Source organism: Protopterus annectens, chromosome 1.part0, assembly GCF_019279795.1.
Source record: "Protopterus annectens isolate FY-2018-M chromosome 1.part0, PAN1.0, whole genome shotgun sequence".
In the NCBI taxonomy this organism is placed as follows: Eukaryota; Metazoa; Chordata; order Ceratodontiformes; family Protopteridae; genus Protopterus; species Protopterus annectens.
In genome coordinates, this window is record NC_056725.1 from 962,923,186 (window position 1) to 962,941,508 (window position 18,323).

Consider the following 18,323-nt stretch of genomic DNA (forward strand, 5'->3'; position numbering starts at 1 on the left):
AGGGCACACAAAGTCTTTGCCAGCCCTGTCAGGCCAACATCATCCTTATCCCCTCAACTGGAGCTCACTCCAGTCTCATCCCTGGGACAGGGGGCGCCAAAGCCTCAGGAATGATCCACTTTATTGGTTTCATCTTTGTATACTTCCCCGGACCATCCTACAGAGGAAGTACCTGTGAAAAAAAAGTGCAAGAGGAAGCATTTAGACTCCCCTGAAGAGTCTTTCACTGAGGACACCAATTTTAATGAAGGGGAAGGTTCCCCTAAGTCACCCTCTGATGATGTTTCCTTTGGGGACATCCTAGAAATCCTAAAACAGAGAGGTGGCTGGACCTCACTTTAGCCTTCCTCAGAGGAATTGGTTTACCTGGAGGCTTTTCGTGCCCAGCCCTCTACTTCTTGGATCTCTCTGCCCGGTGATGACCTTATTAAACTTATTGCTTAGTGGACTCGGTAGGCTCCAGACTCCATTGAATTGATCCCCAAGAGACCTGACACAATTTTATCTGCTGCTAAGGATGAACAGCATTGGGGCAAGAGTGTCCCAGCTGATGCCATGGTGATAGTGGCAGCCACAAAAAAAGGAACTTGCAGAAGACAGTCCCACTATCCTTCCTCCAAACAAGGTGTCTAGGACTATGGATAGATTTGGGAACTGCATTTATGCTTCACCCACCTTCACTCTCAAGTCTTTGAATTATATGGCGCACTTCTCTACACTAAAGAGAGATCTACTCAAAGAACTTTCAGATAAACTTGCAGGAGCAGTAGCTGAAGGGGGTTTGAGACAAAGTTACCTCTCAGCTCGCCACCCTTAAATCGATTGCCAACTCGTCCATGAGGATTATCGCTCATGCAGCTGAAGGGATGACAAAGAGCAGTGAGTTCAGGTGTAGTCATCAGGAGGTACACCTGGAAGCGCTTGTGTGACTTTGTGGAGCCATTTAAATCTTCATTCGTCAGTGCTCTGTTTGATGGATCATCCCTTTTTGGACCCAAAGCGAAAGACACATTAGCCAGATGTGAGAAAGATGGGAAGACTCCTTCTGCTGTGGGCATATACTTCTCCACTCCTCATTGGCACTTCCCTAGGAACCAGAGAAGTGGGATGTTGTAAAATAGTTTGTGTGTGCTGTATCTTTAAGAAGCCTTTCAAGGTCAGCGCGTGCATATAAATAGCAAGCATGTGCTAGCTTCAGTGCCATTTTGAGAGTGCAGCCAGAGAGTGAGCATGTATGAATGTAATAGCTAGTTTGTTTATAAGTTTACCTAAGTTAAAGTTATTAAGCCTCAATCCTGATGTGTATGTACATAATAAAGCTGCTTGAACAAAACCCACAAAGACTTGTTCATAGGTTCATAGGTTCATAGGTTGGTACTAGGCTATCAGCCCTAGGGCCTATACAAGCCTAGCCATAACAATTCCCTGGCTATTTCTTCCCACATTATTTACTTTCCTGGACCCCTGTCTAGCAGGGTGACTGACATGATCCCTGGGGTGAATTTCCTTTCTCCCATCCAATTGTCAAGGTTCCTCTTGAAGAGGTCCAAAGAGGCACTCTGCTTGACATGTATGGGCAATCTATTCCAGAGTCTGGGGAGTCTCTGGGTCAGGAACCTATCCCTCCAGCATGTTTTGTTTATTGTGATGACAAGGTTTAGATCCCTGGAGCGTGTAGCTCTGAGGGATTGGGATTTCTTTAAGTGTAGCATGTCCAACAGCTCTGGGTTTGACATGGCCTTGTATGTTAAGCAGAGATCGCCTCTGAGTAGATGATATGCGACAGAGTATAGCTGGAGTTTTTTAAGGCAGTCAGTGTAGGGCATCTGCTTTAGGCCTGTGATTCTTTTAGTGAGATATTTCTGAGGCCTTTCCAGTTGTTGCAGATGTCTTGAGAGGTACATACCAAATGGGGCGTTGTATTCTATAATGGGTCTAATGAGGGATGAGTACAGTGGGACAATGACCTCCTTCTTTCTGGATGAAAAGCCCTTTGTGATGAGGTGTGCCACATAGAAGGATTTCCTGACTGTTGTGGCAATGTGGTTATCGAAGGTGAGACCACTGTCCACCTGTGTCCCTAAGTCTCTTATCACACTTTCTGTATTTAGTGTACTGCCACCTATATGGTAATTCATGGATACATGTTTTTCCCAAAGGGAATAACAATACATTTCTTGGCATTGAGCTTGAGCCCATGGCTCTGGCACCAAGCATCTGTTTCTGTAAGGCCCTTTTGTAGAGTATCCACATCATTTGGGGATTCAATAATGGCTCCCAGTTTGCAGTCATCTCCAAACTTTGTTAGCCAGAGTCCCTTAGTGTTGACCTGTACTTCAGAGAAGTAGATGCCAAACAAGAACGGCCCCAGGACTGAACCCTGAGGTACTCCACTTGTCACTTGTCTGGAGCTGGATTTGGAGTCGGCTACTTTTACAGTGTGGGTTCTATCAGTAAGCCATTTAGCAACCCATTGGGTGACATAGGGATTAATGCCCAACTTAGTAAGTTTATCTATGATTCCAGAGTGGGGGGTGGTGTCAAAGGCCTTGGCAAGGTCTAGATAGGCTGTCTGGACCACCTTACCCTTGTCCATGGCTCTGGAGACTGATTCAAAGAAGTCAATCAGGTTCAGGAGACAAGATCGGCCCTTCACAAACCCAAACTGGGTGGGGTCCAGTGTTTGAAGGTTGCCAATGTCTTTGTTTATAAGTTCCATGATAATATGCTCCATGGCCTTGCAGATAAGGCTTGTCAGACTGATGGGACAGTAATTTCCGGGATCCAAGGTGGATCCCCCCTTGTGGATTGGGATAACTGTAGCTCTGCGCCACTCCGTGGGCATGAAACCTGAGGTGAGGCTATGATTAAACATGACACTTAGGTGAGGTGCCAGTTCATATTGTAGTTCATGTAGTACACAGCCCGGGATGTCATCTGGTCCCATGGATGCTGTATTCTTGGCTTTAGAGAGTGCGTTTTGTACCTGTGTGGCCGTTATTAATGGAATTTGGCAATCTTCCGGTATTGAGATGGGCCATTTAGGGGGTGAGAGGGGGGTGAAGTTGGCACTGAATCTAATTGTCTGTTTTATCCTGACTGGACGAGCAACATGTTGTCAGAACTGGGATTTCAGAGACTGCTTTTCAGAGTTACGAGGTGCAGAGATAACAGTGAAGGTAAACTAAGAGCAATGAGCACAAAAAAGGTCCAGAAACGAACCAAAGGTAATGAAATCTTGCAAAAATTATTTATTTTATAAAAAAAGATAAAACTGAGCATTACAAGGGCACAAACTGCATTATTAAAGAAGCGGGAGGCACAAAAAGTTTATTAAACAAACAAAATGTTTAAAATTAAGGTATTTGATAAAACAATTATCAGAAAAGCACATAAGGGGTTTGGAATTACCTTGGAATTACAAAATGAAACGAGCACAAGAAAAGTATAATGGGCATGAAAAACATTAAATGAACAAAACGAATATAATAACTGCAAAAAGGGCACATTAAGCATAAACAAAACAAGGCAACTGCATGTTTTTTGGCAAAGTACTGTGTTTTCGCATAACTACTATTTTGCATTGTATTCAGGGCATAACTAGAGTCATTTGAAGTATCTCAAAGTGTATAAAAGTGCTTACAGTGAGTGCTTATTATTGTGCATTTATTTCAAAGAGTTTATTTTTGTGCAAAGTGCAACTGTTTCGTAAAGTACAGTCAAAATACAGCCATTTCAAACAATTTCTTGTGCTGGGTGTGTCTATTCGCAAAGTGCCACCATTACAGAGCCACCATTATAGAGTGTTTCTTGCACTGTAAAGAGTTGTCTAGCAAAATACAGCCATTTTAGCGAAAGGTTCAGTGTGCTGTGTGCTGTTTATTCACAGAGTGCAGTTACTTTGAAATGTTTCTTACTTTGAGCTTCTTCTGCGCAAGTTCATTCGCAAAGTGCAGTTAATTTGAAATGTTTCTTACACTGATGAGGTGATTTCTTACAGTACAGTGATTTCAAGAGTATTAGAGTGCCCGAGAGAGTTATTTTGCAAAGTTCAGTTATTCAAGTTGTGGTATTGGGCATAGTTACAAGTATGGGCATAAATTTATGGCATATGAATATGTGTGTGTTCGTGCATACTTGTGAAAGCCTTCACTGGTATATGTTAATATGGCAGATGGGTTTCGAAAACCATCACCATTAGTGTTTGATCCGAATATAGCAGAGAATTGGAGAATATGTGAGCAAGAGTATGACAAAGATGCATACAGCAGGGCATTCATTTTGCTAAACCTAGTTGGGTCAGAGACCATTGAAAGATAGTATTTATTTGTATATGCACCAGTAGTATATGAGGGAGAAGGTGAAAACTGTCATAATGTTATACAGGCTGAATCAAGGGAAGACCCTGAGTGTTTGAAAAGCAAGACACATTTGTTTTACACAAGAGATCAAAAACTAGGATAAACTTTTGCAGCTTACATTACTGACTTGAGAAACAAAGCTAAAACGTGTCGATTTGGTAACTTAAAAGATGAGTTGATAAAAGACAGGCTTGTGTGTGGTATTAATAGTGCTGCAGTGAGAAAGACTTTGCTTCGTGTCACTGATTTAACGTTGAGCAAAGCTACTGAGATGTGCCAAATCCATGAAGTTAGAGAAAGGCATACAAGTATGCTTGCAAATGATAAGAGCATGGTTTCAGCAGGCCCCAGAATAAATGTAGACAGCATGCAACACGTGGCTAGCAGAAGCAGCCCTAAGCACATGGCAGCTCCAACCCCTGTGGGTTTACCTGGGAAGTCCTGTACCTTTCCAGCAAGTTCTAAGAAAAGGACATGCTCAGTGCAGTATAAGGGTGAGTCAGCAAAACCCAAATCCAGCTTTATTGTTAACTGTTGCAACTGTGGTGCCAATCATTAGTCTAAAAGAGAAAAATGCTTAGCATTTGGTCATCAATGCCACAAGTGTAAAAAATAGAACCATTTTCAAAAGTTTTGCAAATCAAGTAAACCTCACACAGCTATAAAGAATAGTCACTCAAAAAGGCAAGCTGATCATACAGAGAACTGCACGTCTACTTTCTTCATAGATGGTGTATCAGTAATTGGTGAAAAGATTGATGCAGTAAATTTGTTGGTAAAGAATGAAGTGTTTAGTACTGTCCAGATCAATGGTAAATCCACCGAGCTTAAAGTAGACAGTGGATCAAAGTGTAATGTTATGTCAGCTGACACATTTGCTAAGGTGAGAACTAATGAACAACTCAATGTGGCTAGTTGTGCGAAACTTGTTGCTTATGGAGGTGAAGAGATTCAAACCGAAGACTCAGTAGTGCTTTCTTGTTATTTGGCTAGGAACTGTTACAGCTTGTTATTCTATGTAGTTCAAAGACCTGTGCAGTCATTATTGGGTCTCAGAGACAGTTTAAGAATGAATCTGCTTTCTTCTACCAAAGAAGTTCATCATATAAGTACATATCCTAGTTCCAATTTTGCTGAAGCTATTTTCTCAAGAGTATGCTGATGTTTTTGATGGCAAGTTGGGCAAACTTCCAGCTGTACATTCTATGAAGTTAGACCCAGAGTTCAATCCAGTGGTCAGATCAGCAATAAAAGTTCCAGTAGCTATGCAGAATAAAGTTAAAGCTCAGTTGGATAAAATGGGACAGCAAGGTGTAACTTGTCCAGTTACACAACCAACTGAATGGGTGTCGTCTATAGTAGCAGCCCACAAAAAAAGGCTCAGAATATGTATTGATCCAAGAGATTTGAACAAAGCATTAAAGAGACCACATCATCCAATGTCTACAGTCAAGGAAGTTGCAGCCCTAATGCCACTGTTTTTTTCTGTCTTGCATTCAAAAAGTTCATTTTGGCAAGTGATGCTTGATTGTAGATACTCATTACTGACTACTATCAGTACCCTATTTGTCAGATATAGATACCTCAGGATGCCATTTGGAATAAATTCTGCAAGTGACATCTTTCACTGTGCAATGGAGCAAATTTTTTCAGGTTATCCTTGTGCCATAATAGTAGATGATTTATTGGTTGGAGGCAATGGTGAAGCAGAGCATGACAGAAACCTTAAGAAAGTTCTAGACAGAGCACATAAAGTCAACTTAAAGCTCAATCTTCTGAAATGTAAATTTAGACTACCAGAAGTTAGGTATGTAGGTTATTTATTTACTAGCACTGGCTTGCGACCAGATCCATCCAAGCAAGTAGCCATTCTTAAGATGCCAGCAGATAATGTTCAGGCTGTACAATGTTATCTTGGTATGGTCAACAATTTAAGCAAGTTTATACCAGACTTCAGTGAATTGACAGCACCTTTGAGAGAGCTGATGTGCAAAATGTTATATGGTCTTGGTTGGAACAGCACCAGAAAGGATTTGAAGACCTTAAGAAGAAAATTGCCATCCCACCTATGTTAAGATACTATGATGTCAATATACCAGTAACTCTTTCCTGTAACGCTTCAAAATTTGGTCTTGGCACAGTTATTCTTCAAGAAGGCAGACCAGTAGCCTATGCATCTAGAACCCTTACCCAAACTGAAATGCAATAAGCTCAAATTGAAAAATAACTTTTGGCAATAGTGTTTGCATGTTCAAAATTTCATGATTATATCTATGGTCGAGCTATTCAGATTGAAAATGATCACCAAACTCTAGTCACTATTCTAAATAAGCCTATGCATTCAGCTCCAGCAAGATTACAATGAATGATGCTCAAATTTCAAACGTACAACTTCAAAATGGTCTATGCAAAAGGTAATAGTGTTTATCTGGCTGATACCTTATCCAGATCGCCCAGAAATACAATGGAACAACTTCATGTGGTGAATTTTGATTTTGACTTCATGGAGGTGCGTAATTTTTCCACCATGACACTTGATGAGCTGAGGGAGCATACAAAGAATGATCCTATTTTGCAAAAGCTCAACCACTACATTAATGTTGGATGGCCAAAAAAGCAATCTAGTGTACCACCTGAAGTGCAAACTTATTTTCCTTACAGAGATGAGATGTTGGTGGAAGATGGCATTATTTTCAAAGGTCCTAGAATTGTTGTTCCTGCTTCCTTACAACATGAATATATCCAGATTTTGCATCATGGTCACCCAGGTTCCAAATCTACCAAAAGAAGGGTGACAGAACTAGTATTTTGGCCTTCTGTAGTAAAAGACATTGATAAAGTACTTTCTTTCTTGTTCAGTATGCAATAGTACTAAACCACATTTGCAAAAAGAACCACTTCAGCTAAGTCAAGTTTCTGAACTACCTTGGTCATCAGTAGCCACTGATATATTCACGTGGAACAATCAGCATTACTTAGAGTTGGTAGACTCTTATTCGAACTGGTTTGAGATTTATTTACTACCTAACCTAACATCCACTGCTATCACCAAGTTGAAATATCATTTCTCAGTTCATGGTAGTCCTCACAAAGTTATTTCTGACAATGGTACCCAATTTACCAGTCAGTTGTTTCAGAAATTTGCAAAAAAAATGGGCCTTTGTACATGTTACTAGTAGTCCAGTATATCCACAGTAAAATGGACTAGCTGGACATGCAGTTCAGAGTGCAAAGCAATTACTTGAGAGGTCAAAGCATGATAATACTGATGTCTTTTTGAGTATACTTAATCTCAGAAACATACCCCGTGATGTTATACTTGGCTCGCCTGCTCAGAGACTTCTGTCTAGGCAAACCAGAACTACATTGCCTATTAGTTCCAGTTTGTTAAGGCCTAAAGCTAGTAACAACAGGACAATTAGAGCCCAATTATTTGGAAACCATTCTTTCCAGCAGTCCAGTTATGATAAATCAAGCATATTTCTCCTTGAAAGAAGGAGAGACAGTGAGGATACAAAAGGTTTCAACCAGATTAGTCAAGTAACAGGTGTATGTACCAAGATGAAATCCTACTTCGTAGAATCTGAGGGTGTGGAGTACAGGTGAAATCGCAGACACCTTCTCCCTGTACCAGAACTGATATCGCAGCATTGTTCCTTTGATACAGACTCTAGATCTCAGAGCAATCCAGACAATGTTCCTGTTCCAGAACGTGTCTTAACTTCTACTTCCATTTCTGATGATATTCCTAATGTCCTGAAAGTTGAACATTCTGCAGAGACAGTTCCACTTGCTAAGAATGATTCTAATTTCTATGTCACATGATTCGATCATATTTCCAGACCTAGTGTGAAATGCACAGCAACCAGGACATAATTGTCTATATGTATTTAGTTCTGTTTAACTGGATGACAAAATAATTATTTGTATTGACTGCATGTCAATTAAATGTCTTCAATATTGCATGACAGATTTCTCAAAGAGGGAGGATGTAGAATAATGTATGTGTTGTCTCTTTAAGAAGTGTTTCAGGGTTGCCACGTGCATATGAATAGCAAGCACGTGCTAGCTTCAGTGCCATTTGACAGTTCAGCCAGAGACTGAGCATGTATGAGTGTAATAGCTAGTTTGTTTATAAGTTTATCTAAGTTAAAGTTATTAAACCTCAGTCCTGATGTGTTTGTACATAATAAAGCTGCTTGAATAGAACCCACAAAGACTCATCTATTTTTTCCTGACTGGATAAGCGACAGAGGTTATGGTTCAAAAAGTCCCAAAGGCCTTTCCAGGACTCACTGGGCAAAGACTTCTCCTGGGGCAGAGGGGGAGGTAACAATGGCAGACGCCATTCCAGAGGTAGAAGTGTCTCGCAGAATGAGGGGTCCAGGGATTCTTTCTCTGGTAACTCCTACCAGTGCTCCTGAATGGAGGCCCGATTGCCTTCCTCTGGAGGAGTCGGGCGGCGATTATCCCTACACCAATCTGCCTGGCTACAAATGACATTGGACAAATGGGTGCAGGGAATCATTTCAAGAGGTTATGTCATTCCCCTTATAACCAATCTGAAAATACAAAAAAGGCTACCATATGTTCCACCCAGTCACAGGGAGGCAGCAGTCTTAGAAATCCAAAAACTGCTCGATAAAAGAGTCATCCAAGAAGTCTCCCCAGACCAGAAAGGATCTGGATTTTACTCAAGATTCTTTTTAGTGCCCAAAAAACAGGGGACTGGAGACCCAACTTGGATCTCAGCCAGTTCAACAAGTTGGTTCAACAAACCAAGTTCCGGATGGTCTTGGTACAGTCAGTAATTCTGTTCTTGGAAAAAGACGATTGGATATGTTCAATAGATCTTCAGGATGCGTATTGCCACATAAAAATGGGCAAATGCTCCAGAAGATTCCTGCACTTCCAGCTGGGAGCCTGTCATTATCCATTCAGACCACTGCTCTTTGGTCTCACCACAACCCCCAGGGTATTTACCAAATGCATGGCAGTGGTAGCAGCTCATCTCAGACTGCTAGGGTTTCGAGTTTTTCCTTATCTTGATAACTGGTTCCTCACAGCTACCACCGGGCATCAACTCTTAAGGCCAAGAGATTACACCCTTTATCTTTGTACTGCCTTAGGCATCACAGTAAATTACAAAAAGGCACAGCGAGAACCCACTCAGCAGTTGGAATTTATCAGAGCCTGATTAAACACCCTGATGGGAATAGCATCACTCCCATTAGAAAAACTCCAGAAAAACAGATCACAAGTAAATCACATTATCCAGAGCAGAAGTGCTTCATCGAGGTTCATTCTGCAAGCACTAGGGTCCATGGCGGCATCAATTACCTTAGTTCCCTTAGCCAGATATCACATGCAGATTCTTCAATGACTTCTAGCCTCCCAATGGTCATTAACAAATCAACCCATGTCCCATCACATCTTAATCACCAGTCATTGCAAACAAGACCTGTTGTGGTGGATTCAGTCCAACAAGATCCTTTCAGGCCATCCATTTCTCCTTCAACAGCCCCAGGCCATAGTGACCATGGATGTTTCCCAGATAGGGAGGGGGTATTATCTGGGAAGGACAGTCCAAGGTACGTGGTCCCAAATGGAGGCCAGTTTGCACATCAATGTTCTAGAGATGAGGGCGGTGCTCCTAGCGTTGCAAGCATTTCAAGATACCCTCCCCTTTGGAATGGTGGTAAGTCAGACAGATAAAATGTCGGTAGTCTGGTATATCAACAAACAAGGGGGAACCAGATTTTATCCACTTTGTCAAGAAGCCCTCAGAGTTTGGCAATCGGTGATTTCTTTCAACTACTTTCTAACAACAATGCACATTCTGGGGAGCTCCAACATGATTGCGGACAAGCTGAGCAGAACTATCCTGTTGCCTCACGAGTGGTCTCCCAATCCAACAGTGGTGGAAAAGATTTTCCATCACTGGGGCCAACCTTGCTAAGACCTATTTGCGTCCCTCCTAAACAAGTGCAGCAGTTACTTTGCCCTAATCCCGCCTCAGGGGGTGTCACATAGAGACACTCTTCTCCACGTTTGCCCCTCCCCCCCCCCATCTTCTGTATGCCTTTCCTCTGACTCCTCTGATATGTCAGTTTCTAAAGAAAGCCAAGAGGTCAAAGAACATAAAAATCCTCATTGCCCCGTTTTGGCTACAACAGGTGTGGTTTCCCTTCATTTGGCCTCATCTGCTTTGGAAACCTTGGATTCTGGACGCAATTCCAGATCTCCTATCTCACCCAGAAGGAATGATTCATCTGAATCGCCACCATCTCAAGTTCACTGCACGGCTTCTCCAATTCCCATGATTGCCAGGCTAACTTTTTCTACATCACCAGTCCAACAAATCATTCTAGCTCATCACAAGCCTTCAGCTAGAAAATTGTACCATAGTAAATGGGGAAAATTCTCCAGATGGGCTCTTGACAAGGATTTTCACCCTTATGCAGCTCCTTTGGATAAGGTTCTAGAATTTTTGACCTGTCTTTATCAGTCTAGCTCTTCAGCTTCCACCATTAGAGTACACCTGGCTGTGATATCCAACTTTCATATTGGTTTTGATCGGTCTACTCTGATGTCCCATAAACTGTGTAAGGCCTTTTTAAAAGGAACCCTTATGCTAAGGCCACACTTTAAAGAACCCAATGTCCCATAGGATTTGCCCTTGTCCTTCAATGTCTCACCTTATCCCCTTTTAAACCATTGGCTACCTGTGAATTAATTTTTTTGACCTGAAAAACTGTTTTTAATAGCAATCACCTTGGTCAGAAGAGTATCAGAAATTCATGCTTTGTCCTGCAAACGCCCCATCTAATATTTCACAAGGACAGAGTTTCTTTCAGGACTAATCCTTCCTTTTTACTGAAATTGTTTCAGAATCCAATATCAGTCAAACCTTACACTTACCAGTCTTTTTCAATAATTTCTTCAATAAGGGAGAATATTGCCTGCACTTATTAGACATCCATAGACAATTATGTTTCTACCTTCACAAAACAAAAGATATCAGGAAATCAGATCAGTTATTTGTTGCGTTTTCCTCACTTTTGCTAGGTAACTCAGTTTCTTAGGTTACATTAGCTAAATGGCTTAGCGATTCCATTACTTTTGTTTATAATTCAAAGGGACTTCAACTACCATATCTTGTGAACGCTCATTCAATGAGAGCTGTAGATGATTCTGAAGTTTTTCATGCCCGAGCTTCTTTAGATGACATTTGTGCAGCAGCTACATGGGCATACCTTTGTCACTCATTACAAATTGGACCAGGTCTCTAGGGGACATGCATCTTTTGGTTTGATGGTCCTCCGGAATATCCTTCCATGAGACTTCCTAAGATTCAGGTAGCTAGGGACTCTGTCCCACAGTCAAGGATTATGTGAAGATTGACAACATCAGATAAAGAAGTTATGTCTTACCATAATGTTCATTCTGTGTTGTCGATATTCAGTAATCCTTGACACTCCCCCCTCCTTCCCCCTGCCTAAGACTCTTAGTGGACCGAATATCCCAAAAGACTGGCTTCATTATATGGATTCAGACTTGGTTTATCTTTTATTACTTTGATCTGTTTGTCACTGTTTCGCCAAACTTGATCTGAGGTAATTTACAGAGAAGCATCATGGGTAGTGCATAGGTCGAGAGATTTGGAAGGCGCAAGCTGACATAGACGGCCGAGTCACTTCCGAGGCTCAGAACCGAGCCCAGAGTCAAAGATCAGTGAAGACTGACAACACAGATGGAATGTTATGGTAAGACATAACTTCTTTTTCTTTCGTTAATGGGGTAGCTGAGTATACTAGATTGGAGGTGTTCACACACACAGACACACACAAACAATACAATAGCTCCTATATGTCACAGGCTGCATGACAGAAAAGCCATAAGCTATGGCTCCTGCACACAGTGAAGACTGATCACTCAAAGTGAATGTCAGCATAACACCTTTAAGGTCAAATTACACAGACACGCACACACACACGCACACACACACACACACACACACACACACGCACACACACGCGCACACACGTGCACACACACACACACACACACACACACACACACACACACACACATACAGAGAAAGCAATTTCCCTATATACTTACAATAATAAAAGCAAAAGGATAATATAGCTCTTGTTTGGAACTCAAACCCAAGACTTCCAGAATGCTGTGCTGGTGTGGATGCTTCAAGAGATTTCACTCTCCCACCCTTCAATGTGAGAGCTTTCACCCCTGTGATTCTTGCTACTTATATGTACTAACTCTGAGATCTATGTGTTTTAAAGTAAAGGAAAATCTCTGAGGTATTGATAGTCTGATCTTGAAATACCTACGCCAGGACTCTGTTGTCTGTTTGCACTTTACAGTGTCAGCCACTAGTGGTTTCAATTTCTGCCTGCCACCTGATTTTTGTCATAAGTAACCATATGGTTGCAGTAATAATGCTGTGACTGCTCAAGTATGTAAGTACATGGTGTGCTGTATCTTAGCCATTAGTGATATACAATCTCGTTTTTTTTTTCCTTTATGTTTTTTTTTTCTTTATAGTTCATAGTTCATAGTTGTATACCAGGCTAATGACCACCAGGGCCCTTATGAGCCTAGCCATGCAGTCCAATCTAGGTGTGTCCCTATGTATCATGAGTGTTTATTAGGTGGGGATATGTTACAAGAGGTTTTGTGAGGTGGGTATGTTAGTTTGGGCATTACTGTCCACCTTTCTCTATCAGAGACATTGGGGCCAAACTCAGGGTGAATTTCAGGTTTCCCACTCATTGGTCAAGGTTATGTTTAAATAGGGTTAGGGATAGGGATGGACTGTGCTTTACATGGATGGGGACCCTGTTCTAGATCATGGGGATCGTTTGAGACATGTATTTGTCTCAACAACATATCTTAGTTATGTTACAAGCAAAATTTAAATTCTTAGACCTAGTGATTCTGATGGTGTTCATTTTGTGGATGTGCAAAAGGTCCATCAGAGCTGGATCTGAAGATGCCTTTTATGCTAGGCATAGATTGCCTATCACTAACCTGCAGGAGACATACTATAGATATAGGACTTTATAGGATTCTCCCAGCAAGGAACCTTTGTCGGCATTCCAGCTGTTGCATATGTTTGGTAGGTATATGCTGAAGGGGGCATTATACTCAATGATGGGTCTGTTAAGGGCTGAATAAAGTGGCAGTATGACCTCCCCGGACCTAGATGTCATGCCTTTACTTATAAGATGGGTGACACTTGGCCACATATTAGTCAAAGGCCAAATTACTGTATATGTGTTCCCAGATCCCTGACTACTAGGTCAACTCTTAGAGGTGTCTTACGATGGAATAATTAGCCTGGGTGGCAGTTTTCCCAAAAGGCACTATAATGCATTTCTTGGCATTGAGTTTTAGTCCATGACTTTGGCAGCAGTCATTTGTGTATGTCAGACCCTCTTGTAAGATGTTTGTGTCATGGAGGATAGCTCCAAATTTGCAGTCATCTGTGAATGTGGTCAGCTAAAGGCTCTTGACATTAGCCTTTACCTCTGAGAAGTAGATAAAAAATAGGAGTGGTCCTAGCATGGAGCCCCGAGATACCCCACTGGTGACCAGTATCTTACTGGAGGTTGTATCACCAATCCTGACTTCCTGGGACCTCTCTGTGAGCCAGCTGGCAACCCAGTGAGTTATGTAGGTAGTTTGTCAGCTATACCTGAGTGGGGTATTATGTTGAATGTCTTAACTAGATCCAGGTAGGCAGTATGCATAGTTTTCTCCTTTGAGAAGGTCACCACGCAATACATGAGAAGTCCACCAGGTTTAGTAGGCACGACCTTCCCTTAACAAGGCTAGATGACTTGGGCCCATTGTCTGAAGGTGGCCTGTTTCTTTATTGATCATGTCCATGATAATTCATTCCATGGCTTTGCATATTAGATTAGTCATACTAATAGGGCTGTAATTTCTGCGGTCAGTTAATGGTCCACCCTTGTGAAGTGGGATAACTGTTGCAGTCCTCCATTCTCATGGTACAAAGCCTGTTTTGAGGCTATAGTTGAAAAGTTACTCAAGTGGTCCTGATAGGTCATGTTTCCAGCTATTTAGGAGGCACTCCAGGATATTGTTAGTGCCCACTGAGGCTGTGTTTTTGGCATTAGGGAGTGCTGCCAGGACCTGCTCTCTGTTATTAGCTGAGGGGTTATGTTAGTACCTTTCATGGGGAGAGGCAGGGGGGAGTTGTGGTGAAGTCTGAGCTGAATTTGTCAGCCAGCAAATTCTCTGTGCCACTCTGATCAGTGAAGGTGGCATCACTGAACACCAATTTGGCACACTAACGTGTACTGCCTTTGAGGTTTTGGACATAGCTGTAGATGTATTTCTGGTTGTCTTTAGCCTGTGAGGTTATCATGACCTTGTAAGTGGCCTTGTTAAGGTTAGGATTCTACCAGTGTAGTTTGTTTTTAGAGTTTGCCTTAGGCTTACTTGTGCAGCAGCATCGATACAGCCATTTGCATGGTTGTACAGGAGTTCTGTGAACAATTCTGTATAGGTTGCTGAGAACTTGGGGTTGGGAGGGCCATTGAATTTTGATAAACTATCACATAATAGGGTATAGTTTGCTTTGGAGTAGTCCCTAACTGTTACAGAGTTTGGTGGAGTTACCAAGTTGATTTTTATTTTGAAGGAGACAGCTTTGTGGTCCAAACTCACCAATGAGGACATGACATGAGGGGTACAGTGCTCTGCCATATTGGTGAGTACCTGGTCCAGTATGTTTGTGCACTATTTGTTCAAGAGTATTTGTGTTAGTAAAGTCTAGGAATCATTGTGCCTATGAGTCTGAGGCAGTGTATGTTTCCCAGTCTATAGAGGGGTAGTTAATGTCTCCCAGGAATAGCATATTTGCTTTAATGGTGACTGCCTCCATTAGGTCTAGGGACATAGAGGATACCCCATAGCTTGCTAGGATATGGTATGGGACTTTGTCTATTGTGATTTGCACATAGATAAATTCCAGGCATCATCCTGTTTAACCAACATGGAGTTATGCTTGTTGTTAGTATAGATTAAGACTCCTCCATCTTTTTTCCCCTGTGTGATGTGGGTGGGGCATGCAGAGCAATAGAACCTTACTGGCAGCTTTGCACAGCTGATGGTCTAAATGTATAGAAGGCACTGAAGCCTTGCACTGCCAGAGTACTTTCTGAAGATTTAAACTATGTCTCGATAACAGCACAGATGTCTATATTCTCCAGTGTAAGACAAGCTTGTAGAGTGTGTAGTTTTTTGTTTAGGCTTCTAGCATTGAGCAGTAACACCTTTAGGTTTCTTTGGGTTTTATTTGCTATGTTGGTAGGTTTGTAAATTTGGCATTACCTAAAAAAGGCTCTAAGAGTGTGAATAAATTTTTAACCAGTATTCGGAAGCCAAGGGGAGACAAGTACAGACCATCCTTTGCAAAGCAACATGGCCTGTTAGCCCTGTCCTGCCATGCTAACAAATATTGAATTCCCCAGTAAAGACAACAGAAACAAAGACAATTAGTGAAGTCTGTCATCTTTTGTTCATACTGAGGTATCATCCATGTTGAAGGTAGAATGCTGCTCAGTGCAAGGCATATACCTGCCTGAGACACATATTCAGAGAAATCAACAATGTCTATCTTCATATAGCCCAGGTAAGTGCATCTCAGGTTGTTAACACCCATATGGACTATGATAGAGTCACACTGGTACCTGTGGTATAGTGACTTTGTGTTTGTGTGTGTGTGTGTGTGTGTGTGTGTGTGTGTGTGTGTGTGTGTGTGTAACTACCCATTATCTTCTCCTTGTTCAGTCTGGTGGGTGGGGCATCTGTGTATCGTACAGTGGAGTTCCCTAATGACAACAGTCCTGGGTAATGTGTTGGCTGGCCTTATGGGCTTTGCTGTTGGGGTTTCACTGTGTGTAGGTGTATCTGTGATGTTTGGTGTTGCTTTTGGTGAGTGCTTTTAGGGATTGCTGAGGATAGGCATTACCGCTTATAGGCTTAGGAGGTTTTTGAGGTTTGGGTAGATTGCTTTTTAGTGCCTTAGCATAAGATGGTCTGTGTGTGGTGGACACTCTGTGGTGGATGTAGTGTTTGTGTGTCCTTGACAGCCTTGTTTGCATGCAACATTTTTGCTCTAGTGAAAGTGTGCATGTGCATCTCTTACATACTGCTTGTTAAGGATTAAATGGTTGCCTGTGAACATGAGATAATTGCTACATTGCCTCAAGATGCCCATATCAATCAAGCTGGTTTCTTTATTTATGGAGTAAACTACCCTTTGCTTCAACAATTTTTAACTTTTTAGAAACATGTATTTCCTAAGTAGTATTTATAAGAAATTCATTATGTCAACAAAGTAGTTTTCTTTTGTTATCTATTGCTTCAGCAAAATATGCTTGATTCCAGTCACATTTGGAAATGTGTGCTGCTAATTAAAAAAATGTATATCGGCCATCTTTCCAGACATGTTTATTTAACATATTTGATTGCCATCTGTGCTCTGGAGTTTGAAGTTACAGTTTATTTTGTAAAACAAGACATATGCTTTGAGTTTTAGATCTTACAATAAGAAACTTTGCCTTATCTCTTATAGTTTCATTTGTTTCCATTTTGCTGTATAAACATGTGTAGATGTCTTGAACTTTTACTCTAAATCTATGCATTTACATTCTGTAAGATTAGGGCATCATATCTGTATTATCTGTCTTCTGCAGGTCATAGCTGCTTTGTGAGCTATGTTTCTGCCTTCTGGAAATAGCAGGAAAATCTGCAATAAGGACTAACCACCTTACTCTTCATTTGGAGGAAGTGTAATGCTGGGTTGTAGCCTGGTGAACAGAGTAAGCTGATATGTTTTTTAACAGAACTTGGACATACACAGATTTCGGAGCTCCAGAAATGGAACGGGAAAGATAACTATTATTTTTAAAATAAATAAATAAATAAAATACAATTTCTTAGTTTTTTTCATGGGGTGGGGGCTACAGCCCAGCAGCCCTTAGAATACCTATAAAGAGAATATTATGTAATTTTGAAAAATTTATACCATCAGTCACCATTTAGCTGAATTTTCCACGCTATAGATTTCCTTAGTCTGCTTCCTTATTCTATAATCGTGAGTTCCCAACTTCTCCCTTATCTTCTTTAATTCTGTCTTAATAACTTGTGGCATGACAAATTCCTACTAATCCATTTATTAGGCTTTCCAGTTCTGCTGTAATCATTTTCAGCATCCCCAGTACTTTATCAAGTGTCCCCTTTCCTAGCTCATTTATTTTGTTGTACAGGATTTTCTTATAACAGGTATAGACCTAATTTTTTTATCTTTTTATCCACCACAACACCCATTTGTTACCAGTATACCTTTTGTCATTGCCCGCCAGCACAGAACTTATTGATGACATTAGCTGCACAGTTATCTTGGTCAGACTTGTCGGCACCCCCTTCTTCAACACATACACATAAACAGGCATGCATGTGCACACACGAGTGTAGACACACATATGTACATTGTACCTGATCGTACACACACACACACACACACACACACACACACACACACACACACGTCTATGGAAGTGAGCACACACACACACACACACACACACACACACACACACACGTCTATGGAAGTGAGCACACACACACACACACACACACACACACACACACACACACACACACACACACACACACACACACACACACACACACACACACACACACACACACACACACACACATGCATGCATGTGGGAGTGCACACACACACACACACACACACATGCATGCATGTGGGAGTGCACACACACACACACACACACACACACACACACACACACACACACACACACACACACACACACACACACACACACACACACACACACACACATGCATGCATGTGGGAGTGCACACACACAC